The sequence below is a fragment of the Mugil cephalus genome, chromosome 7 (assembly GCF_022458985.1).
Source record: "Mugil cephalus isolate CIBA_MC_2020 chromosome 7, CIBA_Mcephalus_1.1, whole genome shotgun sequence".
NCBI lineage: Eukaryota > Metazoa > Chordata > Actinopteri > Mugiliformes > Mugilidae > Mugil > Mugil cephalus.
This window is the reverse complement of record NC_061776.1, coordinates 14,278,258-14,304,945: the sequence shown is the minus strand read 5'-3', so window position 1 is coordinate 14,304,945 and position 26,688 is coordinate 14,278,258. Positions and strand designations below refer to the sequence as shown.

General features: G+C 43.1%; 1 protein-coding gene across 13 annotated transcripts in view; it reads right to left on the bottom strand.

Moving 5' to 3' along the window:
- Positions 1 to 26,688, bottom strand: part of LOC125010244 (adhesion G protein-coupled receptor L2-like) — a 122,446-nt gene that overhangs the window by 68,048 nt on the left and 27,710 nt on the right. For 3 of the 13 annotated variants that reach the window (XM_047588677.1, XM_047588678.1, XM_047588679.1), the window contains exon 1: positions 12,564 to 13,611. The exons of 1 other annotated variant lie outside the window; for it this stretch is intronic. The gene's annotated coding sequence lies outside the window, so the exon portion shown is untranslated. Of the gene's footprint in view, positions 1 to 12,563; positions 13,612 to 26,688 lie in introns of those variants that run through there. 9 more of the 13 variants (XM_047588675.1, XM_047588681.1, XM_047588683.1 and 6 more) reach the window with 6 other exon arrangements.

Here is a 26,688-nt window from a genome sequence, read left to right as displayed (position 1 = left end):
TTGCCACAAGTGAAGAGCTGCTTCACAAGAAATATATGCAAATTTCACAAACACCATTAAATGCTCGAGGGGGAGCGCGCAGAGGAGGAGATGCTGTAACCGAAATGCAAATTTTTAAAAAACCAACGGATCCGCTCTCAGATGAGATGGGACACAGGAAGTCAAAGGTGCTCTCCAGGATTGCAATACATACATAAATGTAAGGCACAAAGACTTATTTTAAAGTTGTCCATCAACACCCCCAGACTAACTGTAGTTTCATGCAAATCCGAGCATTATTAATTCACTAACACGACATCGAATGAGCTGATAATGAAAGCGATCATCTGTCACACCGCAACCTCCACTTCTTTCTATTAGTATTTGCACCTTTACAAAGCGTTGCATCATGTAAGACCGATGCTCAGGTCTTTTTTATGACTGTAAATTAAAATGTAAAACTAGAACGAGGGCACAGGATGTGGGAAGCGTTCTTCTTGAGCCAAAAGAAGCACCTTCAGTCCTGCAGGAATAATATGTACCGATCGGAAAGTAGCAGAGCAGCCTGGAAGGCGAAACTCGGGGGCAAAGTGCACCAAACAGACTCTAAACTAGAGCTTCGAGGGAGGGAACAGGTTCAGGGAGAGACACGTGAAGGAGAAGCCGCAGTTTTGAGAAGTGAAGCAAAAATCATAACATGGATTGTGTGAAGGTCCACAGTTCATTTATAAACTCGTTCCCATACACGTTAGCTTTGGATACGCCTCGGTACATCAACTACAGTTTCCACAATCCCTTCCTCCTTGCATTTCAGCCACACACACACACACACACACACACACACTCACACACGTCCCTCATATAGTGCGACTTTATTTTTATCACTGGAACATTTTACATCGCTCAAACAAGCTGCTATGTCTCTACTGACGTCCCGGTTTACACTTCATGCTCGCTGCATTCTCATGTAGATTTCAGAGGCTATTTAAAGTTATATGAATTCCGTCAAATGTGAACAACTTAATGCAGCGACTGTTTTGCCACAGCGACAACTTCGCGGCTCGCTTCACATCCAATGATACATCCGTTCCTGTTGGTTCCATCGTGTGGGTTCACTGAAGTGTTCCTCTAATTTTTTTTTCTTTTGTTTAATCCAGTGTGCTTCATGTTATTTTACTATATAGTATGTGTGCTCTCTATTAATTCCGTGTCCTTGATGACTGACATGCATTAACCCACCTTAATTCTGGCCTGTGCGATAATGTGTGTCCTGAGCACACACAAAAAAAAAAAAAAAAATCTTTGACGTCTATCTGTTAAATAAAGTTAACATAAGATGAGCGTGTGAAATTCTAAAACACACACACGTCAAGTTGAATAATTTTAGACTTTGGCTAAAATCCACATCACAAAACTGATGAGATTATTTTTCTAATATCTACTTAAGATGCCCGATAATAGCAGCAATGACAATGTAGTTATATTAACCGCTTTTACATATTTTTCATCTTGCTGAAGGCGGGATTATGAAGGATGGTGGGAGGTAATTATTCTGATAATCGATTCATTTGCTTGTTTTGCAGCGCTGGAAATTAAAATCTCTGCAAAGCTCTTCATTTCTCAGCATTTTATCGCATTTTAAAGAGCGAATAATTAAATTATCAATCACGACAAAAACAGCAAAATATACAGTTAACCCCCCCCCTTTTTTTGAGTCAGAAAGTTTGTTCTAATGTTAGCGTATTTAGCTGTTGTAAAATTTGCACAATGCAAAACATGCAACTGTTTGCACTGGTATCTAAAAATACTCATGCAAATCAAGTCCCACGTGGAAACAGGAAGTAAGGAATTAAATGCTCGACACACCTTTAAGGGTGTGTACTGAACAGTGTAACTGCTCACGTGGCAGGTGTGGCAGCTACATTCAGTGGAGACGTAAACATCCACTAAATGCATCGTAAGGAGGCTGGCGAGAACACAGTATCTACAGTACAAGTCTTGGATTGTGTCGTTTTCCCTGGGTGTGAGTTATCCGGGAGAGGTGCAAACTGACTCGACACTCTGCTCTGCACGACTTTCCATGTTAAGAGAAGTTTATATCTGGTGTGTGGTGGTGGTGGAGGGGGCGGGGGTGATTTAATTCATAGAGCCGCTGCAACACGACATGCAGTTACAGTAGTCCTGTAAAACTGCCTCATACACCTTGGCCATTACACCACTGTGTGCGGAGTAATAGTCAGACCTAATGAGTCCCACGAGAGGGCTGCCAATACTATTACAGACCCACCACCACGTTTAACAGTCCACAGCAGACACACACTGGTTCTCTCTGCAGGTAAACCCATCAGAATGCAAGAAAACCATTTAGCAACGTTTTATATTTTTTTATTGTCACTGACTCTGAGCCAGATAATTCACTGCATGGTTATGACTGGGCCGTGCATAAAGGTCTTTTCTAAAGGCCATCGCTGTGGCTAATATCTGCTCTGTAAGGACGATCAGAGGTGTTCGCTCCAATATGATTATGACGTTTGATGCGCGACACTGAGGTCAAAGTTTTAATGTGTTTAGCAGATACTGCTGCTCATACCGGCTCATCTTTGCATAATAAAAGGCCGGGACCGACGCTGAACCTCTACTTGTTTTTGGCCGCCACCCTAGCATCAAACTCTGGCTAACGTTCGCGCAATTTTCTTATGCTCAATTCGAGGATTGGGGGCTAAAAGGGATAAACAGTAAACACAATGACACATTATCAGCCAGTGTTTTTAGCCAATCGGTTGGCAAACAACTACCTAATTACACATCCAGCAGTTACAGAGCGGCATTACCATTTATTTGGAGTCGCATTTCTGGCCGGCGCACGCGCTCGCTTAGCTCGGCAGCAGAATCTAAAACTCCTGAGGGAAATATCTGGCTCTTAAGCTGCTAAATGCTCCATTATTAGCCAGTCGCTAAAATTGTCTGTCTGCTGTTTGGTGATAGGCACGTACATTTTTAGAGCCATTTTTTTTTTATTATTCAGAAAACAACTACGTGCTTTCGCTGTAAACGACAGAGAGGGTGGACCAGAATGGTAAAGATCCAAGCTATGAAACCAAGGCAATGGTGTGACAACGTGACGGTCGTAGCTCAGGAGCAGCACAGTTCGTTTAATCATTTGAGTCACTGTGATATTAATTAAAAAATATTATTGCAGCTTTAAATCACAATCTTGTTCAAATGCTTGTTTGCTGCATGTGTGTTTTTTTTTTTTTTTTATAATTTTTTTTTTTAAGGTTTATTTTGTTCCAGATATAAAATTTTGACAGGTCAAAATGTGCCAGTCCAAGTAATGTGCCATCTTCAAGTGTTTTTGCAAGATTTGATGTTAAAATGATCCACAGCTACTCAACTTGCTACAACAATCAGGTTATATATATATATATATATTTATATATATATTTTTTTATTATTAAAGAGGGGGGAAAATTGGGTGTGATTGATGACATGTCCGTTGGGGCGGCCAATACGTGTCCTGTTTTGGGAAATGGGACATTAAACAGACTCCGAGAGTGCTTGAGAGAAAGAGGTAACATTAAGCTCATAGATGCCGCGCTGTTTTTCCCAGAGGGGAAGATCTGGGCCTGACTCAAAATTTGGCTTTTAATTCAATTTGTCTGAAACCCCGTCTCCGATGCTGAATACTGGCGAATTGTTCTGGTGTGCTCGGATCGAATAGCGTTTACTGAAGGCTCATAGGGCTTTATGTGCCACGCGACATTTGTACAGTTATATATAGTACAATGCACGGTGAAATGAATTACAGCACCAATTAGAGGAAACATTTTTGTGGGGCTCCTGTATTTCACCAAGGTAAGCCAATATCTTTTAGCCGTATTGTCCACATCCACCATTTGGCCGCGCTGAGCTGGAAATGAGCCATGGACTTAATATGCACACATGCACTATAGGACCGGATGGTTTTTTGTGCTTGTTTTCAATTCAGAGTCATTTTTTCCCTCAGTATTGGTCTCTATTAATTTGTCCACCCACTCTGTCTGCTACTTTGGAAACCAAAACACAGGCATCAATCTAAAGCATTTCCAGTGGGAAATGGGAACTGGTCGGTCTTGTTTTTCTTGTTTCTCAGTACATAATTGCTTTCTTGTGTTGTTCCAATCTTCAGCGACACAGTCCCCTGCTTATTATTTAAGAGTAACTGTCCCTGATTAAGCTCTACGTGACTTAGCATTTTCATTTTCAAAGGTGGAGCCCTTCAGGTTGACCAGTGGACATAAAATATCTCGTCCTTTGGAGACTCATTCCTGTTAATAATAAAAGATTGCTCTCATGGATGCGGCGGGGAAACAACGTAATTGCACAAAGAAACCCCTAAATAATTCAACACATTTCCCGAAATTTGGGCCCAAACTTAGAGAGCAAACTCGCCCAGGTTTGTTTCCTTAAATTAACTAAATCTGTGACATTCTGATGAAAGACAGACAGCTTCTTTGGACCCAAGGTAACATTTTTCCACTATTTTACTCCATACTCTAAATGAATGCAGCCTAATTTTCTGCACGCTAAATTATACGTTTTACCAGTACATTTCCACTAGTTGGCTCCGCTCGCTCCATTGTGATGCAAACACGAGGGCCGTGCGACTGCGAGGGAGAATGAATTGGAACAATGATGAAAGTGCGCGCTATAAGAACCAGGACAGCTGTCAGGGTGTGCCGGCGCACAATTAGCGGTGAAGGACTGATTTAACTGGAAATGCAGCTTCGTTCGCTAACAGACGCGGGCGCAGAGGAGCGACGCGGAGCGCCATTTGTCACTCAGGGTCAAAGGAGCAGCACGGACCTCAGCCCGCCACCATAAAAACAAATTAGACTCGAGTCTGTGAGGTTCCCTCCTACGAGAAGTGTTTCGCAAATACTATTTTGGCTGCCACAGACCGTGTATGAAACCGCAGCAATCCATTCTGGAAGTGCGTGAGGGAACTAGTCACCCAGTGGACTGTGAATAATTAGCGCAACCTGGTCAGTTAGCTGTCCCTGGGATGACTAATCATCAGTTTCCTCATTGTTTCATCTGCTGCTCATTTCACATGATTAACTGAAAAGTAAATTATTCTGCAAGACATCAAACGGGGAAAAACGCCCGTGCACATTTGAGCGCAGCGTGCCACCCGATCTATCACCTCCGTCCCGTTTGATTTGTCTGATCTATATGAAAGAGCAGCATAAACAAATCCGCGGCGGGGTTTGGATTCACGTTCTCTCCGAGAGGAAAAAAAAAAAAAAGCGAGCGAGTTTATTTGTCAAGAAAGCTGAGTCATGTTGTTCTTCACCTGACATCCTCACATCACTGTCTCCAGTGTTAATAAGCGAGCGAAAACACGAACATGTGTTCCGACAAAATGAGAAAAAGCAGAGCCGGCGTGCCGTGCGTAGTGTGCGCTCCCGCATAAACCAACAAATATAAGCAACGAATACACATCCGCCGTGCCACTTCTCAATACTTCAAAAACACAGAGAGGCTTGTGTAGATGCGACGCTTTACCCCGCTGCCAAGTTTCCCTTGTGCAGCGGCTTAGCCCAACAGTAGTGTAAAGGATGCATACTTCTTTTATTTTATTTTCAGCCCCCTCCACCTCTGCCTTTTTCTTCTTCTTTCTTTTTTTTTTTTTCCTCCTCTAGTACATCATTCCTTCGGGTGTTTGTGCAGTGTCCCTTAGTTACCGGATAAGAGACCCAGCAGCTCAGAGAGTTAAAAGCCTGCCCCGTCCCACTCATACGAACAAGGCCATCAATAATTCACCCTCATCGGGAAGCATTATCTAACAGCCTTATAAAAAATTAAATATTGTGGGTGACAACATAGAACCATGAAGAAAGTGCTTCGTAAGAGGACACTCCAGGTGGCAACAATGACGGCAACAGATATGTATGTTTCGAGTGGAGTAACAGGAGGACGCCTTTGTGCCTGCGGGTCAGCCGGGGCCCCGTGAGGCTGACTTAAACCGCCGCACATAAAAGACAGACGCCTCGTCGAATTAAGGGATGGAGGACGTAGCTGCTGCTGCTCCCCCGTCTGCACCAGCCCTCTGCGTGAGTGCGCTAGCGCGGCGCAGAGGTGGAAGCGTTTGCTCGGCTATATTAACGCCCAGGCTCATTCTCATTGACAGTGAAATCCCTCTAAGCCTAGATCAATTACATCCAGCTCTGCTGTAATTAAAATGTCCTAACAAAGGTCTTAGGAGCACGGGACAGAAACCTGCCCATTCAGAATAAGCTCGGTCCAATCTATAGTAATATCCCCGAGAAAATAGTTTGAGATTAGAATCGGGCTCCTTTCGGTGACGAGCACATGTCCGCGCTCGGCCTCTTTGCTCGAAAACAAGTTATCCCCTAATGGGGTCACGAAATGTTTTAAGATATGTAAAGCACATGCATACGCATAAAACACAGTTATACTGCAACGCCTTTAATCAGGGCAAGTACATAGAATAAAAGACTTATTAATCTATACTACAAAAGGCCTGCGCTTGTGTTTGTAGCCCACTAAGACGACTAATTATTTGTTCTCTTAAGTACATCTGATGCTCAACTATGCTATGCCGAGGAATGACAGTATGCTTATGAGTCTCCTAATTAAAACTCAGCAGTGGAGTGATTAGCAATCACAACTCCACTCTTCAAATATCAAGATCTGATTTGCTTGGCTGATCAACAACAAGCTTCCTTCTCTCACTGCAACCCACAGAGCCTGCAGTCTCTCCCTCTTCCTCCCCCCACACCCACCCCCTCCGACCCCTCTCTCTGTATTAAGGAGGCTTTTGAAATGGCGGAAATCAGCACAACTCCACGAGAAAAGGGCTCAGCTGAAATTTGAATTCTTTATTGCCTTTCTCTTGTGCTGCGTGTGCGCGCCGTTTAAGTTGCGACAGATCCGACACCGACGCCCCCCCAGACGCCTCTTTTTGGCTTCACGAGATAACACGCCGTAGGATAAAACATCAATAATATTACTTATGGCAAGCCCCAAAATTAAACTTGAAAGCCGCTCCCTCGTTGCGCCGGGGAGGGACCGTTCCGGGCGCGCGGAGAGAGCAAGATGGCTGACTGCGCTGACACGTCGTGGAAAGCGCGCCTCGCCGTCCTAGGTAATAGATTCTCTTCGCAGCGACGGCTCCCACCACTCCACGTCTTCTGTGACAACGCCTGCCAATCAAAGCCCGGGGAGCGTTCAAGGGCTCCGGCGAGATCCCCCTCACCTTGAAAATACATTGGCTTCATCACAAGGCACAAAGTGACACCAAGCAGCCATCAAATAGCCATTAGGCGCGGTAGATAAAGACCCGGCGGACTACAGGTGATCCCCTGCCTCGTCCCCCTTTTTTTCCCCCAACACGGTAAACAGCCTCGGTGAAAATTGGCATTTAAAGAATTCTTTCTATACATAAAGACACAACAAGAACAAATGCCAGCAATGCCGTGGGAGGTGACATTTAAGCGTCGGACAGATTCCGTGCTGCATGAGAGCACTAAATGTGGAAGGGTTCTATGATCATTAGAAAAGACTCGGCAGCAAAACAGAGGTGAGTAAAAGAGCCTTGATCCGATATTTAATTTATCCCTTTTAATACATCGAATAACTAGTTTCGTTGGGAGGCAAATGCGCCTGTTCACACGAAAGCACTTAATAGAAGGATTCCAGCTGTCCGTCACAATCGCGGGCGTTTGGAAAATAAGACACTGGTGTGGCTGCGTACCTGTTCCAATCGCTTTCTTTTCAATGCCATGAGGAGTAACTACGTTACCCCACATCAGCCGGGGCGGATTTACATTTTTATATGATTCATGAATACCACGGAGGAGGAACCGGGAGACGTGTCTGCAGTGATGCATGGCCTCAACTTCAATTTCTGGGATAATTATATGGTAGTATTTAGGAATTTGAGGAAGGGAGAAGCATTTCCACCGCTGAAGACGGATGACCTGTCAGATACACCTAATACCAACACAAAGCCTTCAGCCTTTAATCTGCACACTTCCTGTGACCTATACTATGACAGAACCAAATAAAGAACACTATCTCTGTATCCCCTGAGACAGAGCAGTGTCCTCGTATGCTAATGTCGGCCAGTGTTGGAGAAGAAGCTCCGAGGGCGGCCCAGACAACTCACAGGTCAGTGCTAATCTCCTGATATATGGAGCCTAAAGACCCGGGACACATCCATCACGCTCCGCCGACGGCTCCCCGACGGGAGAGATCCGCACACTCCAAAGGGTTAACGCACAGCCCCAAAGAGACCTCTGATGATCCATCACCCAGGACGCAGGCCCCTCTTTGAGCGGGGCGTCCTTTAACAACACCGAGGGGGCAGCTTTCTTAGCGGCGGGGCTCGGCCGGCGACTCGCGCACAGAGCCAGCGTGACTGCTAGACCTAAGCTCCAAGCCTCTGTTGATCATTAAACATCCATTTTAAACCAGTGGGGGAAAGTTAACTGTCATTTTAAACACAGGAGGTGGCGGTATGGGAGAGAGACTTTTTCCCTCCCTCTGATGTGTTTTCTCAGCGAAAAGGAGCGAGACCATACATCCATCCGTCGGGTTAACTACCCTAACACATAATCATTCGTTCCAGTCATCTGTCTCTTTATTTTCGAGGCAGACCGCAGAATGGCTACGATGGGCTTTTTCGCAGTGAAACTCGCCCCGGAGCACTTTGTTAAATAAACAAAATGCCCTTTACTGATTTTTTTATTTATTTTATTTAAAAAAAAAACACACACACAAAAAAAAAACACCACCACTCCTCTCTTGTGTATTTTTCCTCTCCTCCTGGCTAACAGGCCAAATGTGAACAACAAGAGTGCAACTTGGACGTTTAAAAGAAAAAAAAAAAAAAAGAAAGAAAAATGAAAGTCTGCCTCTTCAAAGCGCCACCAGTAAATGTCAGGTTTGGTGTCATCCCCCCTGATTCAAACACTACTTTCTAGGCTCCATAAACCATTTTGCGGCAACACTCACCCAGGAAGAAATCCATCTTAAAAAGAGCACTGATGCCGGTTTTCTCCACCGCCTCAACAGAGCAGAATGCATGTACCTCTGCTCTTCGGCAGCTTTTTAATAATTTGAACAACCGGGCTCGGCTCAGCACACCGCGGCGAGGCTTCTACTCCACTCTCACTTTTTTTTTTTTTCTTCCTTGACTCGAGCAACTTACCACGGTTGCTATTTCAATTGCTCCTGCCCTATCCTCCTACACATGCACAATGCAGGGAGGCTCTGTTCTCTGGGCTTTGTCTGAAGTTGTTGTAGGAATCATAGGAAAGCGCTAAGGAGCAGGAGAAAGTGCAGTCATACTAACAAGAAAGGAGTCCATTCATGAAAACAAGCACTGTGCGTTGTATGTGGAGAGTATTTCTCCCGTAAAATCGATACGATCAAAACTGCCTCATCTGCCGTTATGCCGTTAACCCCCCTACTCCTCCTCCTCTTTCTCTCTCTCTCTCTTTCTCTCTCTGTCCATTTGTTTGTCTAACTTTTCACAGCGAGCGTGTCAGAGGAGCAGAACAAGACAGCTGTCAAACCCGCCTGCCGTGAGTGGAGATGGCAGGTGAAGTCGGTCCTGTTATTTTTTTTTTCTCCTCCTCCTCTCCTTCTTTTTCCTCCCCCTCCATCCCGCTCTCAAACGGGCTGAAACCTCAAAAACTCCCACACTTGCCTCGCCCGCAAGTTTTTTGTGATCTTATTTTGTCCGAACAAAGGGAAGGAGAGGAAAGGGGCGAGCTCTCTCTCTTTCTCTCTCTCTCGCTCTGTCTCGCTCTCTCTCGTCTGACAGGTTGGGGAGCAGTTGGCCCGTGTTATTGCCCAGGAGCAGGATGGCCATGAAGGGGCCACTGACCCCTGCTGCGCCTCCAGTGGCATTTACATTCCCCGTCTCTGTGTAATAACATCTCGTACGCTGCACTTTTCTTTCAATATTAACCTATTTTCAGAGTAAGGGCACGCACAAGGGCAAGAAATCGCCTTTTTTTTCCTCCTCCTCCTCCTCCTCCTTCTTCTTCTCCTCTTTGTGAACAAAGTGTTTATTTTCATCTGTTTAACCTGCCCAAAACTGCCGGGAACATTAGGCCACGTATCACGAGACAAAGGAGGTACCGGGGAGAAGAATCCATCAAAATAAAACGGTGTCTTCTCGGCGCATTCTTTCTCTGACAAACAACAGCTGCACGGAATTGGAAATAAATATTATCTCTGCGACAGACAAACAATCAGACACCGCAAGGTACTCAGAGCCTTACACGGTGCTTGAATGCGTCGACGCTCCCTGAATGGGGAATTAAATCATTTATTTTGCGATTGAAAACACATTCGCTTTCAGACCGCCGTGGTCAAAACACCAGTAAAAAATGAATAAATAAATAAATAAATAAATTAAAAAAAAAAAAGATTTTCAGCAGCTTATTCGTGACTTTTCTCTCCTTCTCTCTCTCTCCCTGTGTAACACTGTGGGTTCCCTTTCACCTAGAAAATAAAGACCTCTGTGGATGCTTTATGTCCGGGCTGAGAAATAGTAGGGAAAATGTTTTTAACAGACAAAATCTTTTTAACATGACCATGTTTCTGAACGGGCTCCAGAAGTTCCACTAAATACACGGCTTTTTGGTAGTAGATTATGGCCAACAAAACTCTCCCCCGGTCCACACTAAATCTGTTTCCAACACAAATAGTTTTCGCGCGTGCACACACACACACACACACACGCGCGCGCGCGCACGCTCGCACACACACGCACAAACCAACTGCAGTGTCCAGCAATCCTGTCGGTAGCTTCCACTACCAGCAGCAGCAGCAGCAGCAGCAGCAATAGTCTATCAGGAGAAAACTGCTTAGAGGAAAGGGGGCTGGTAGCTCAAGTTCTCCCTATTGAAATGCAGACACTTTGATATGGAAATTGGCAGTTACAAAAACCCGCTAGAATTCACACTAGTATGAACTGAAACCATTTGCGCAATGTGAGAGGAGATGGCACTTCCTCCCAAGACAACGCAGACAAATGGACCAAACCAGCATGTCTGGGATGGGTGAGAGATGGAGGTAGAGAGAGAAAGAGAGAGAGAGAGAGAGAGAGAAAGAGAGGGGGGGAGGAAGAGGCAACAGACCATTTGTCCCCATTCTCTCTGAATTCCTACCATTCACTGTCTCAGCACTTGTCTCGAGAAATGAAGCCGAACCGAAATGCTGGCTTCCTTTAATTTTAAGCGCCGCGTCCACATTCAACGGCAAATCCTCCCATTCTGCCTTATTGGCAGGTGGAGGAAGTGACCTTTTCATCTTCAGGAATCACTGATGGGCATGTCAGCATTAAGCGCCGCGCATCGTCCCAGCCAAGGGGACTTTTTTTTTTTTTTGTGTGTGTGTGTGTCTTCCAAAATGGCTGGCACGACACAGAAACTTACCCGCCACGGTCGAAATATGCTCGGATTTGTGTGGTGGCAAGAAAATCTGTCACACCGTGCCTATAGCTTACATAATGCCGCGTTTTTTTTTGTTTTTTTTTCCCTTTTTTATAGTCCAAATCCAAAATAGTGAAATTAGTTGCTTGGCTTTCGTGCCCAAAAACCAGCAGCAACTGAAAAGTCATCTACACTTCTGCTGCCTGGAGCTGTTATATAAGCATATGCCCGAGGAAGCTCTCAGTTTCCTAACTTGTCAGCGTGGCTTATATAATGCTGCAGCACTATCCATATCTGATATAGACAGTATGGATTATGTGTAGACGGTAGTTAACCTTGATATTTCAGATCAACACAGCCTCGCTCTCCTGTGGTTTCCAGCCCATCTCTAAGCTTCACGTGAGAATGAGATATGGTTCCTCCAGCCTGTAAAAACTCTGTGTGAGTGTGCGACCCATCATCACACATGGCTGGCTCGGGGTCCGTGAATTATACATGCCCTGTGAAATGATCTTATTTTATAGCCGCAAAATGGAGAGGTAAATGGAGACAGCAACTGACATCCAACTACTTAGCTCCCGCTGTCTTGGGCTGGGTGGAGATGTTTGTGTGAGCTCTATTTTTCCACCATGTTATCACTCTGATTATCATTGCTGAACATCCAAGACACCAACACCTATTACTTATTTATTTTTTACAGGCGTTAGATTAACATGATGGCATTCTTCCACTATATTTAAAACAAAACAGCTTTTAACACGTAAAAGGGAAATAAATGTTTAACTTAATTTGTCAGATACTAGAAAAAGCATCTTTCACTGGCCTTTTTAATTAAATTATATGGAAATCTATGCACTGGAAATCCTTGCGAGCCACAGCGCCGGAGCAACTTCACATTAATTAAAAGTCTGGATCATAATGCTGCTGCAGAATAACACCGGGGCTATGAATTGATCTCATCACAACAGTTTTGAACTGCCGAAAGAGCCCGTGGGCCCGTTTTCTGACATTTGCCTTATCCCATCCCGGGAGTGTAAATAAAAGGTATTGATTCGGCAAGACATAGCCCAGCATCTCCCCTGAAACCCACCAACACCCCCCCTCAAACATCCGCCTTTAAAGGCTACTTACTGTGGGTAGGCTGCCGTGCCAAAATATGGATCCCGGCGTGGAGTGTGTGAATTTCAGATTAACACCAGGAACCCCCCTCCTCTCCTCTCCGCTCCTCTTTCAGAAGAGGCCCCCCGAAACTAAGCGGCAGGTCGCACAAAGACGGCTGGGGCTCGGCTGCATGCTCCACTTTCTTCACAGTGGACAGATGGTGGTGGGGTTTCCCGTGGCAGGTATCTGCTCCTCTTCAAGCCAATACGTCCGGGACCGGACGGATAGCTCCATGGCGAAGGGTCTGTTCAAAAGTAATGATCGCTACTCCCCTTCTCCTCCTCCTCCTCCTCCTCCTCCTCTTCTTCTTCTCGTGCGTGCACCCAGGCTCCTTCCGACGGGAGCGCTACGGATAGACTGCATAAAAAAGGATCACTTCAAGGAGACGAGATGCGCCCCTAGCCTCCTCAGAAAATGAAACTCCGGGCACGTCTCCGCCGCTGTTAAGTCTGCGCGAAAGTCTCCAGCGGTCTGGCTCACGGATAGATCCCGACGAGGGATAAAAAACGACTTCTTTTAAGGCTGGCTTTCGGTGCGCTCCGGGTTGTTCCCTTTGCGCCTCATCCACACGCCGCGCAGACAGCCAGAGCTACAGCCGGACTGGAGGCAAACAAGGCGAGGAGAAACGGCGCACCGGTCCCCTGCTCTGCAGCAGCTGGCTGTTGAGGGCAGCACCCAAAACCCGGAGCGGATCACCGACGGGGATCGGATCCTGATGCAAATGACGACAGCGCGCGACAAGGCGAATGTAAAAAAAAAAAAAAAAAAAAAACCTCTTCATCTCACGCGTGTTCAGATTTTATCCGTCTCCTAAAGCACACACAAGACGCGCTGCGTCCCCTCCAGCTCGTGCACTTCAGTCCACCTAGCACAGGGTTTTTAATCAGCGCTGTCTGGTTTAATCAGAGAAGCAAACACACGCAAGGCCGTTCATTACCAACATCCATGCAACTCAAAGCAGAGAATATAAATAGCCAACACGCTACCTTCTTAGAGTCTCAGCACCACCAGCAGCAGTAGTTTTCACCTGCATCATTAGTACGAATACAAACAACACAACGGTGCAATATAATGAGGCATGGCGAGGCTTGTTCTAATTGGGCCAGGACAAAGACTTTAAAGCACCGAATGCAAACTGCACCGAGGTGATGCGAAAGTCACCTTTCGTCGGGAGCATTCGAGTTTTTCAGAGGGAGAATAATCCTCATTTTTATAACTGTGCGATTCAATTCAACCACGGGCTACAAAAACAACAGTAAGGCGGCGATGTGTCAGGGATCTAATAACATTATCTCAGGCAAATGGTGTCCAGATTAAGTGTGTAAAGGGTAAATACATATGAAAAATGCAATAATCTTGAAACTGATGGCTTAACTTGGTTTAACACTCCACCATGCGAGTAATGAATCCAGCAGTTACAATCGTGTGAACATGCACCCGGGCGGCCAGTGTACAGTGATGATCAATCAGTCCCTGGGAGCAGATGCTGTGTGCAAACATTGAGTATCCACCCATATGTTCACAGTAAGAAACCGTGGCGCTCCTTTATTCCTGACAACACGGCTTCACTGACATTTTTAAAAGCGATTAATTTAATGCGGTTCTAAGAATTGAATCCGGTCCCGCAGCTATTGAGACATGTGAACAAGTTATTACCAGTTTGTATTCTTCCAAATTAAACTGCCTTTTTTTTTTCATACAGGGTTCACAGTGTGTAGGATCGTTGTTTCGGGTGCGGTAATTGTGTTTTTCCTAATGTTCCAGGTGGGCTGTTGGTTTTCATTCATCTCTGTATGGCACTAAAATAAGCCGACGATCTCCTTCTGACTAAAATGCAAGAACGAGAAAGTATCACACGGCCTAGGAGTTTGTTGCTGATCACACAGAAATGAATGAAAGTCAATGGCTGCCTGAAAGAGCTTCTTGACTACGAGGAGAGGGTTTGAAAAATCCGTATAAGAGGCAGATGTAGTTGGATGCTCCTTCAATTTTAGACGTGAAAAACACAACGCACTGCTTGAAATGTGAGTTTTTACATGTCCTTACAGTGCAACATTCAGCATGTGATAAATTGCTGTTTAAGTGGGATACATTTAATTTCGCCAGCTTTTGTCTCAGAGTCATTTTTCACGGGGGATGAATTATACGTTATTCATCTGGCTTTCTGCGGCAATAAATATATATTTATGAATTCTGTTGTCCCCAGTGAAGGTGTAAAGACTACGCTCTGGAAGTTTGTTTTCCATTTTTTGGGTGTTATCTGCTGTAATGTAGATGCATTACTCTCTTTGTAGCTTCCATGGATTTATGGCGTCCCCATTCAGGCTGGGTATGGTTGTATTAATGGCACAGTAACAAACATTTATTCATTTGTGGACCCGAAGAAGTAGCATTGGCCAAATTCAAGCAGGTTTTCAAGTAAGGACATTTTTCTCCGAATGTGTACTGATACAGCCTTCACCCTGTGGATTGAAATTGGAGGAGGAGAATGATGAGAGGTTTGAAGTTTTTTTTTTTTTAAACAGAGACTTATTAGCATGTTGTAGCAGAAAAATAACATGTGGTAAACTAATTATCCTCTTTGAATGCTTTAAGTATATCACTGCGAGTGGAGATAAAACAACACTGAGGGCTAAGAGCACTATATTAACTATATTATCTTGTTTTGAAAGCACAGGACATGCCCTCATTGGAATATTTATGGGACATGGCGTGGACTTTACTGAACACGCGTCTCTATATTTGGTCGATGTGTTTTTATTGAAAGGAAAACGCATACATTATGTGCGATGCATAGCCACAGTTTTAACAGACACCTGGCTTTAAGTCAGAGTAATTCACGACGAAGGATTTTTTTTTTTTTCCTGTTGCATTGATCCTGCTTTCACTTTTAAAGCACACCATGCCTCCACCGTTGGTTACAAGGGAGAGGGGACAAATTGAATCCTGATTTTACGGTCGCGAATGGAGACCAGGATTGTAGCTGACTTGGCACCCCAAAAAACACAAAACTATAACCGAGCGGACTGGAAACGTTTGGGGCGGAATTACACTTCAAAGGCGAAAACCCATCAGGATTTTAGTGTAAGCTGCAAAACATTAGCATTAAATCGCCATTTGCCGACAAATATGATATAATCTTAATGACAAACTGGGCAACAGCATGTTTGTGCACAGCACCCCCAGTTATTAGTCGACTGCTCTGGATATGCCAGCTTCAGGCTACAGGTTTTTTTTTTTTGTTTTTTTGTTTCGTTTGCCTCACGACAAACAGGAACTAAATACGTAAATATATTTGGTAATGTTCTGATTTAATTCGTCCTCACACTGAAGCTATCATTAGAAACCACTGCACCCATGATAAGCCAAAGCAACACAGCACATTAATGGTTCATGGGATGTGTAATGTCTACCTGTGCTGGGCTGCCAGCTGTGCCGTCAATGTGAACAGAGGTGTCTGTGCGCGGCAACCTTTGTGCTTCGACAACATGCAATTTCTGATATGCCGCCCGAGCTCAGTCATTTTCCCTCTAAATATCAAGTGAAGTTTGTGTTGTCATTTCTCAACAATCGATGCACTGGAAGGAAAATGATCTGCCCAGCTGGAGGCAGGCTCATGGTAACATTTTCCTCAGGTTTCTAAAGTTCAGCCTCACGCAGCTTTCTTTTGAACATGATATTATACTGTTAGTAGGAGCTTTCATTCTTCCCCAACACTGCTCCTATTTTTAGATCCTTACTTTGCAGCATTGTAATAAAAGAGCCACCTCCGTGGTGCAAAATTCAAGCAAAGGACATATTTGCCAGGGAAAAGGCGGCCGGAGAACAAACACTTGACTGTTCGGAATTATTAAAAACCTAAATATCACTTCTCCTCTCTTCTTATGAGCCAAAGTACATAGCCAGGTCAGTGGTCTCCGTTACACGTGGCTTCAATAAAAACAGTCCCCTGGTCGCATTGGGGGAAATGTGAATTTGGGTCAGATTCACCAGGTGGAAAGTGAGAGGATTAGTGCAGCGCTCGCATGTTTTCTGAGGCGTAGTTTTACATAATAAAGAATAGCTGGAGAAAAGGAAAACAGATGTAATGATGCTGATCCACTGGCACATATTTTTATTTAGAGAAACAATGTTTATGTATGGCCCACTACTGAAAGCGTAAACTCTCTATTTCATTTGAAGTGACCCAGGAGAGCTCGGCTCGCTGGTGTTTTATTCATTGCGGTCAACGCAGTATATATGTAAATACGCGCGGTCGGCCCTTGTCTCTTGCTTTTCGTCCTTCTTTCTCTCTTCTCTTATTGCGGGCCCACGAAGTTGTCAGAAAACGCTTGCCTTTGCTGTTTCGCTGCAGCCTGTCATTCTTCCCGGCGTTCGGTGTGCAATCAAACCCCCCCCTCCCTCAGCCCCCTCCAAGTAATAGCACAAAGGGACTAAAAGGGAGACTCAGTTTTGCTGCTGACTCATCCGAAGAGAGTAAATAAATTTGTCAGGGAGTGATCTGACTTCCATCATAACAACAGACTCCGTGCTTTAAATTATAGGTCTTTATGAGCGTGCCCCTTAAATTACAGCAGCCCCGAAACAACATGCTGCGTTTCCCTGTATACGTCTCTAATCTCCACATGCGACCATGTCTTTTGCCCGCTCGATGCGTGTTAAGTAGCAATGCGGAGAATAAGGACCCTCCGTATATACCGCATACAATGCATCGCCTATGATTGCTCAAGATTGCTAGGTTACCGCTTCTCCCTTCAATAGAGCTTAATGTAAGGAAGCAACAAACATTCTCCTGGCTTACCTTGGCGAGGAGCACACACAACGTTTTTTTTTTGTTTTTGTTTTTTTCTTTTTCTGGGGTGAATAAACTGGTTTGTTTGTTTGCTCGTTGTCAGTTGCTAAGTTATTACTGTATCTAATCCACTGGAATGATTGCATTGCTTTTGAAATAGCGTGTGTGTTTTTCATTATTTCACTTTTAATCAGGTCCCAAAACAACAGCCCGCAAAATACAAATTCAAATCCACTTCCTGAGAATTCAAAAGTCACATGATAGGCTACATTAAACTACAAGGCTGGTAATGCATGTTTCTTGTTGTTTTCTGGTGGTACATTCTTGTGGCTTTTGCTGCCACGGCGACCCCACAGAAAGACAGAGTTCCTTCACCTCTGCATGCCGCCTTTGATTTTGTCCTCTCAAGCGTTGTGTGTGTTCCCTGTCCAAATGTGCCATTCACATGATTGGGGTGGGGGGGGTTGGAGGGGGGGAAACCTCATGCAATAATGTGGGGTGTTTCAACAAACATTCATGCGGTAAATAAGAGAGTAGCTGGGAATGCTGCGGTAAATACGTCTCGAGTCGTTATTAGATGGTTTTACTCATTAAGATCAAAAGCCGCAAATTCAAAGCTTTCCCCCTCAGACTTTGGAGGGAAAAGCAATTAATTTATTTATTTTTTTAAGGGAAAATCAAAGGCTCTAAACTCAGTTTTTAGGATTTTCGAAACGGATTTGTTCATATGCGCTTGTTCACCGCAGAGAAGAACCCTCTCTCTTTCTTTATGCAATGAGAAGAAGTTAATGTCTTACAGGAAGTTTACTGGGTGGACTAACTATGTTGTAATCACAGGGCAGCGTGAAAAAAGGGTGGGAATTATCACGATGGTAGTTCTACATGATGGACTGGTTTTAGCCACGGCGAACCACATTTAAGATAAGACTGACTCAAACAGAGCGGTCCGGGGTGATGGTTTGCATATTGTATTTGCAAATTAGATTCAAATTCAACAGTTTTATCGGTTTGGTGTAAGTTTATATCTACTTGCTAGTTTCACGTGGTAGCAATGTGCTAATCGGTTCCAAAGTAATCTCGCTAAGAACGTCGTATCAAGACTATTCAAGTCTTTTTACTTGCAAAAATAAGTTTTCAAATGCATGCAATTTAATCAATTTCACTGTCAGTCTTTGTGTAAATGCATCAATGGAAATTTACAATTTAATGCACAGGTGAGGAATGTTGTTAAGGTTTCACCTCACTCTTCCAAATATTAGCAAGCTAATGTCAGTTTTAGCTAGCAACTCCACAGCTGGCGGTCAATTTGTAAAACATTCAGAAACACCTAAATCCTACATTTAACTGGTTTGTAAAATTATTTATTTTTGTTTTGTGCTTTTTTTTAGTTTCTGAATGAACTACTTTGGCTTTGCATGGCGCAAAGGTGGAATAATGTCCAGATGTTTTTAGCAGCATTATACACCAATCAGGCACAACTTAATTATTATGACCACCTTCCTAATATTGTGTAGGTCTCCCTTGTGCCTCCAAATCAGTTGTGACTCATCAGAGAATGGACATGGGCCTTTTAAGGCCTTTGGAAACAGAATACTTTTAGTGGGGGTCTTTGCTCATGGGTCCAGTCTGTCTCCATCTGTGGACCAGTTCATCCCACAGACACTTAATCAGTTTGGGATATAGTGAATTTGGAGGCCAGGTCAACACCTTGTGCTGTTTTGTTTTGTTTTTCAGGCTGCATCCTGCAGAGGATGGCTGCTTCCATCAAATAGTGTCATTGCTATAATGTCTGGTCTGGTCTAGGTGGGTGTCACATGTCTTAGTAACATTCACATGAATGCAGGTCCAAAAGTTTCCCAGCAGAACTTTGTATTATCAAAATATGGTCAATGTTGTTCACTTCACCTCAGTGGTTTTAATGTTGTGGCTGGTTGGTGTATAACATGACCTCCATGTCAAAGAGGCTGCTGTATTCACTTTTCCATAGGTAACAAGATTAACTTCTGTAGCACTGACGGAATATACTAAAGAAGGCACATTAGCTCTGGTTTTGCAATCAAATTAAGAAAGTTTACTCAGTTGAGCTGTTTTCAACTCCCATTCATGATCTTGTTTATTTTATCATTTTCCCATCGTGAAGGCTTAGCAGTGTTAGATATCTGATATGACGCTTTGTTTGCTTTGGAGACATTTTAGTGGCCGGAATATTCATGCTAAGATTATATGGTGGGTTAAATCCAAACCATTACTACCTTTTCCAAGTTTCCTTCCTTTTTCGAATTTTCTTCCGTCTCCAAGTTTTTTTTTCTTTTTTTAGGTTTTAAGACTCAAATGTTTGGGAAGGATTGAAAAAAAAGTTTATTTAGAAGTACCTTCTTAACAGTTTTCTGGAACTAAGTTGCAAAAAAAATTCTGCAATGAGCTCCAGCTCATGCAAAAATGAGAAAGAGTAAAAAAATACAATTTGTCAGCTCCGGCAAACTCAATTATTAATTTCAGTTATTAATTCATTAATTTATATATTATTAACTTTAAAGTTACTTTATATTCTCGACAGAGACGCAGTATATTCCTCAGAAGTTAGTCACCAGTTTTTCTCCCCAGGAGATTTGTGTGTTAGCCGCAGAAGACAGAATTTGACAGAAGTTACATCGAGAATAGAAAGCGAATTCCGCTCTCTACAACAGATGAAATCTGACAGGCAACATGGCTCCAGACTTGTCTCCTCTCTAGATCTTTTTGACTCACATAACTGTGCCTTTCCTCTGTCCTTAGACCGTCTGAGCTCTTATATGGGGAAAAGTGGCGAACAAATAAATGTAATGTACCGCTGTCGCTGCTTTCCAGCTGGGTGATTTGCTCCAAAAATATCATCGTGTCTCATTCCAAAAACAAGATTATCTCAAAAAGGCATCTAAATCTATAGTCGAGCATTTTAAGGCACTTGGTAAAGTACTTGGGAACATTTGTTTTAATTTAGTTTGCAATGGCGAATGTTTATCTTGTGTGCAGTTGTAAGTGTTATTACCCTGTTGTTGCACAGCAAGTCTGCGCTGTTTCACTTCACAGGCTAAAACACAGCAAAATGGAAACAGATGCTCATTGTTGGAGTATGAAAAGGCAGCGAGAGAGAAAAATATTTATAGCCTCTAATAATTCTATACAGCAGTAGGAGATTTAACTTTTATTCACACTGTTGAGTTGTTCACTTTTTTCAATAAAATACAGACAAAACAGAATAAACTTCCTTGAAGAAAGGCACTTCATTATGCCCCACTATCATTTAAATGCCAATAAAGTCCATTTATTGACCTACCTTTAAACACTAAGGGACTTTTTAGGGAAAGGGAAATGGGTCATCTTTGCGTGCCAGCCAAAGGAATCCTGTCATTCAAGCAGGAGTTCTGGGACAGACTCTATTTTTAGTACCTGGAGCACAGACGCATACCATACAGTTTAACCCTGACACAAACACGCGCAATAAATAATATATCCGCCAAACAGGAAGATATTATCCACTCAAGGGCTGGTTTGAAGTCGATAATTTGCAAAGCAGCTCACAGGGAAAATTGGTTGGCAATAAAACCCATTATACAAAGAAAAAAAATAAAAAATACATGGTAGAATACATGTGAGAAAAACTCAGCTAGCCTTGAAGTGAGGTGGGACTTTGAGGCTACATGCAGCCCTTTTCACTAGTTTTGGTTCAATTAGCATCCACAATTTATTTTTTTCAAAAATGGTTTGTTAGTCTTTCTGAAAAGCACTTGTCAATTTAATTAAGATAAAACAATTCCAATAAGCCCCATGCAGGTATTTTCACTCTTCCTCAATCTCCTGCGAGGGAATTGTTGAAGTGGGACAAATAACAACTTTTCTATTTTAGATAGAATAAAGATACAGTCAAATTGGCTCTTTTGATGGATGAGAATTCATGTGGCCATGGACGGGGCAGGGACTGTAAACAAAAGTCCTGGCAATAATAGAGTGAACAGAGAAACTGAACACGTGTTCATTAACAGCCTTGAAGTAAAGTGCAAAGGAAACAGTGGTTACTTCTTGCACAATGTATCTGACGCTTCACAAGATTCCTTCTTTACTTCCACTCACATTATCCACACATTATTCCAAGGTGATTAGCCCTAGTGCTAAACTCGTAGTTAATTACTAAGCGAAAACAGATGCACACAAAGAGTGAATAGCCCCTTTCAAATGAGTTGAATCAATTGTGTTAGCGTTAGTATTGGTGCATTCAATCAGCTACTTTATTAGTGTGGCAGCTTTTGGGCATTTTCGTGAAGTTTAAAGTGCTTTTTGGAGTGACTGACAAGCTGGTGCAAGACCCTATGGTGCTTTAAAGACAAGTAATAGAATTTTACTGGACAGGCAATCAATGTGAGGTTTTTTTAAAAAAAGGTGCAATGTGTTCTCTTCTTCTGGTCCTAGTTGGCACTTGGCGTTGCCGTTTTGAATCAGTTATGACTGATGGGTAACATTTTGGGTTAAATCGCTAAGGATCATTACAAAAGTCTAGAGAAATAAAAGAATAGATTATTCTTCCTGAGTCGCTGCAATACAACCTATCCGAGTCTGAACCCTTTCGAGTCATTTTGATACACCCAGGCACGGATATCTAAAATACATCTAAAAAGAAAATAAATTGGTTCTGTGTCATCAGGAGACACTGCCTGTCTGTCTGTGCAACAAAGAGGGGTCTGACCATCTTTAATGGGTAATGTCCCCAGGGGCTTGGGGATAATATATATATAAATTAAAAGCTAAAGGCTCTAAGAATAATCCTTGGGGAGCACCTCGGGAGAGGTTGGAGCATTAGCTACAAAGAACTCACCACCAGAAAGATCAGAGGCAAGACGACATCAATTAAAAATAACTCCAAACAGCCCAATGTGAACCTTCAGTCTATTTTAAATAACCTGGAGATCAACTGCATCAAAAGCAGAATTCAGAACAACCAAAACAAACGTGAGTGCGTGTTCAGATATATCCTGACATTCATTAACAAAGTTCAAAAACAGAGTGAAAACCTCTACAACTGAGTGTTTTTGTTAAGAAAATTGTATGTCAGTTCCTATTCACCAAGAAACTTAAAAATGGATGTCCAACATTTGTTGGAAAATGTTGTCAGTAAACACAATGGTAGAAATAGCAACAATGCCCAGTGTATGAAATGTGTCATCACCTTGTCGTACCTGTCAAAACATCGACCCATTACGCTGCTTCAGAATATGTATCTAGTCAATAACTGTCCCTAATTGTAAAATCAATAACAGCATTGGAACTTTCGCCAACTTTGTGAACCTTTGTGTAAAAATTACCCCCATGCTCAGGTGAATGTGTTCAGAAAACACAGCCCATTTCTTGACTGTCACTCAGCTGATAGAAGCCATCATCTCTGCATGGAGAGAGTCGCCTTAAAGAGGCTGTTTGTGGCACAAGTTTCACGCTTTGTGTGCTCTTGTCGCCAGGATCTTGTTATGTGAAACGCTACAAACTGATGGAAACTACATGCACAACGTGGCATAAGTGTAGCATGACACTGAACAACATGTGCGGTGACTACTGAACGAGGCTGTTAAGCCCCAATACAGCGCATTGCTGCAGTTTCCAGCTACTGCCATAATACATGCAATTTGTCTTGACACTGATGTTATTATACTTTCAGTAATGGTTCAGACGAAGCAAATGCTAAGATATGCAGATCCATATACACTCGACTCTGTTAGTCACACTGATGGTTGAGCCGTGATAGATGTGAAGTGGGTGGAAGCATAGGAGGGATTTACTTAGGCTATTTGCAAGTTCAAGGTAGAAAAAGGTGTCAGTTTTTCAAAGCGTTCACGGCTACCACATCAATCTGGGCCCACATCAGACATGTTTGACATGACTGAGGAGCGCGCTGCCATGACATTTGTCTTGGGACTAAATCGTGAATGAACAGCGGGTAGAATAAATATGCCAATCATGGCTGCAGACAAAATTTCATTGTTATTGAGTATTTTGTGATTTATGCCTTTCAAGTGGGATTGTTTCACGCTTAAGTTTTTCTACCTTTCATGTGAATGCCATGTGTTGAGGTCTGTGGAAGAAACACTGTGGTAGTATTGAGGCAGAAGGCTTCATGACAGATACTTTACACATGCCAGACTGTTAGACGATGGAAGACTGTGAGACAACGATAAAATGTTCATATTAAAAGCATTTACCCCTCTCCAGGCGCCAGACTGTCTGACACTGGCTCAAATTGATTCTTAATTGGGTTTGTATGGACCCTGGATCCACTGTTGATGAGCACAGTGAAAAGTGGACAACTACCGCTTCAACTCAAGCTCCGCAGAAACTTGATAACGCAACTGACCTAACAGAGGGCGAAATGATTCCTTACAGGTCTCGGCTCCGTTAAAAAAAAAAAAACAACAAAAAAAAAAACAATTATTGGGAAATGAATAATAATCTGCACATCTTGAGAACGAGTTTAAAAATATGATCCATCATCCAGACATGGCAGAACAAAGCTTTGGACTCAAAGGGATGTCATTACTCATCACAAGTCACAACCAGTTGGCATTAACCAGCTGTGTAGATGCTAGATGCTCTTTTTTGGGAGCCTTGTTTTTTTTTTTTTTTTTTTTTTTTTTAGGAGTAATAAATCACTCAAAGTTGATGTGGAATGCGAGCCAGCCCTCTGGAACAGTTTGGTCTTGGTAGAGGTGATTTTCTGTTTCTAGGTTGACATTCCTCATTATCTATTTTGGCTTGCATCGCGTGCACACTGGGTCATGGAAAAGGCAGGTTACAAACTGAAAGAGAGAGAGAGAGAGAAAGAGGGGGGCTTGAATGCTCCCCTGTGGCCCCCTACCACCACCATTTCCAGTGAAGCTCAGCATGCCTTTATTTGAAGAGGAAGGCAGGGAGGTTATCCCTACCTTCGCCTTGCTTATGAATTTTTTCCCTCCCCGGTCACAGAAGAGGCTTGTTACCAGAGCAGGCAGACGTAGTGGAGAGCCACGCTGTAAAGCTTTATTCAAGCTGAGGGGGGAATCTGCTGTGGATTAAGCCTTGTCCACAGACTGGTCTGGTATTCATTTTACTTCTTTTGTGCAGTGAGGGCGTGCCCCTGATCACTGTCTACGTCGTTAAAGGCTCACTGCAATTAGAAACATTTCAGGAGTCGAAAATAATAATAATAATAGTAATAATAATGCCAATTTGTTTGATGGCTTTATGATGATTATTTAAAATGTAATCGACTGAACTCAGCGGACGAACACAAACTGAAATTCTTAGCTTATATTTATGGTGCGCGCCAGTCCGCTATGTGGACTGGTTATTATTGTAATATTTAAAGAGCCATTACCCCTCATATAGGACTCAGAAAAATAGAGACAGGGCTCCATGGATGTTTCTGAAAGGCTGACGGTGACTTTGCGCTTTTAAGCTTTCGGAATGTTACTGCGGAGTATAGCAGCCAGTTAAGCTGGATTTATGCCTCTGTGTCAGATCAAGCCTGAAGTGCACCTCCCCAGAAATATAACTGCACGGGGCGGCGACGTGGGTCACGGAAACAATGACTGGTCAAAAATGCGTTCCCTCGTCCAAGTTTCTCAGCGCAGGAAATTCACCTCCTTTCTGCCGATGTCAGTTCGGCGTTCATGCACCATCTGGGTCCGTCACATTTTCTCCCATCAGCCGGATTTATTAGCTCCAACATGTCCTAGTCGCCACTGTTCGAGGAGCACAAAGGAAACTCAGCCTAGATGCACAGATATCCCACCGCTGGCTAGCGCTTTTATCTGCATGATTACAGAACAAGGCCGACACGCCGACGCACAAATGCTCACAACAGCGTGGGCCGCTCGCACAGGTAGAGATATAGGTTCTGCATAGAGCCATTGCAGGAGCTCAAGCCAAGATTTACAGATTGGTGTGTAGCACCGTGTGAACATTATTTCTGAGGCGTGCCAAGTGCTGTGAGGTAGCTTGCAAATGGAGTTTGTTGCCTCCTGTCCTACAGTGGGCTGACGTAACACGGGACTTCTGGTGAATGTGGAATCATGTGTTAGCACGACTACCACGCAATTTGTGCGCCATTGTATTCTTTTTATGGCAAATTCTAAAGGCGTGAAGGGGGCCTGCATGGAGGAAATTCACGACATACGGAAATCAGGTATTGGCCTTCGTAGAGTCAGTAGAAGCTACTACTGCCTGCAACTACTACAGGTCTTAATCACAGACTGTAAATAAAGATTTGACACCGGAACAGTTCCTCCAAAATGAAACCAAAGCATTTTAGATCATGAGCTCCATGTTAGTGGATGGGACTTGGACTGAACTCAAATGCTAAAGTACATCGTTTTTTATGATTTCTGTCATTTGAGGTAGTTAATAACAGTACAGATATATGTTCAAGTATCAGTTTTTGTGATGTTTTGCTTAATTTCAAACGAAAACGCAAGCGAGTGTGGCTGAAGTGTGGACGGGTCATCGATGTCGCGGCCCCGCGTGGCTCCACTCTCGGACGCAAAGGAGTGGGAATGCGTTGTCCATATTTATATACAGTCTATGGTATAAATACAGTGGAAATGAATGGGCCTCCATTATACCATGTAGGTTATAATAACATAAAAACAAAAACTCTAACTGCACAAATGAGTTGCCTTATTAACATAAATCTATTTTCTCTCATTTTCAAACTTGAACAGAGTTTCTGCTAATTACAGGGAGTGTATCCCGCTGATAAAATCTATTGCTACTCCCGTCATTTAGGACAGAACTTTGTTCATTTGAGCAAATAAACCCAGCAATTCATGACAAAATAGGCTCCATTGACAGTAATGAATTATATAACAGGATAACAGTACATCTCATTATAAGGGGTGACCAGGAGCAAAGTGATGAACCATTTATACATCAGTTGACCTTTACAATAGCTGAGATATGGTATTGCAAATACGACTAATATAAAGATACAGTTTAAACAAAATACAGCTCTCATAAAAACATACTTTTAGTTGTAGCAGAAGATAAAAAGCTTTTATGAAAGTGTGGGTGACTGCGTGACTCAGTATAGGAACAGTATGCAGCTGTTGCATAAATGTTTTTGAACTAAGTGAACAAAAAAAAAAAAGGAAGTGAATAATAGCAATTATAATTATATAGTCATAAGTAGACAAAACAATACATGCATGATTGCTGTAGCATAGTTATCGCGCAGGCAACACAGAAATGTGTTGTTGTAATAAGCCCAAATGAAGCCATGAATGGTAACAGGACGCAACGGAGCAG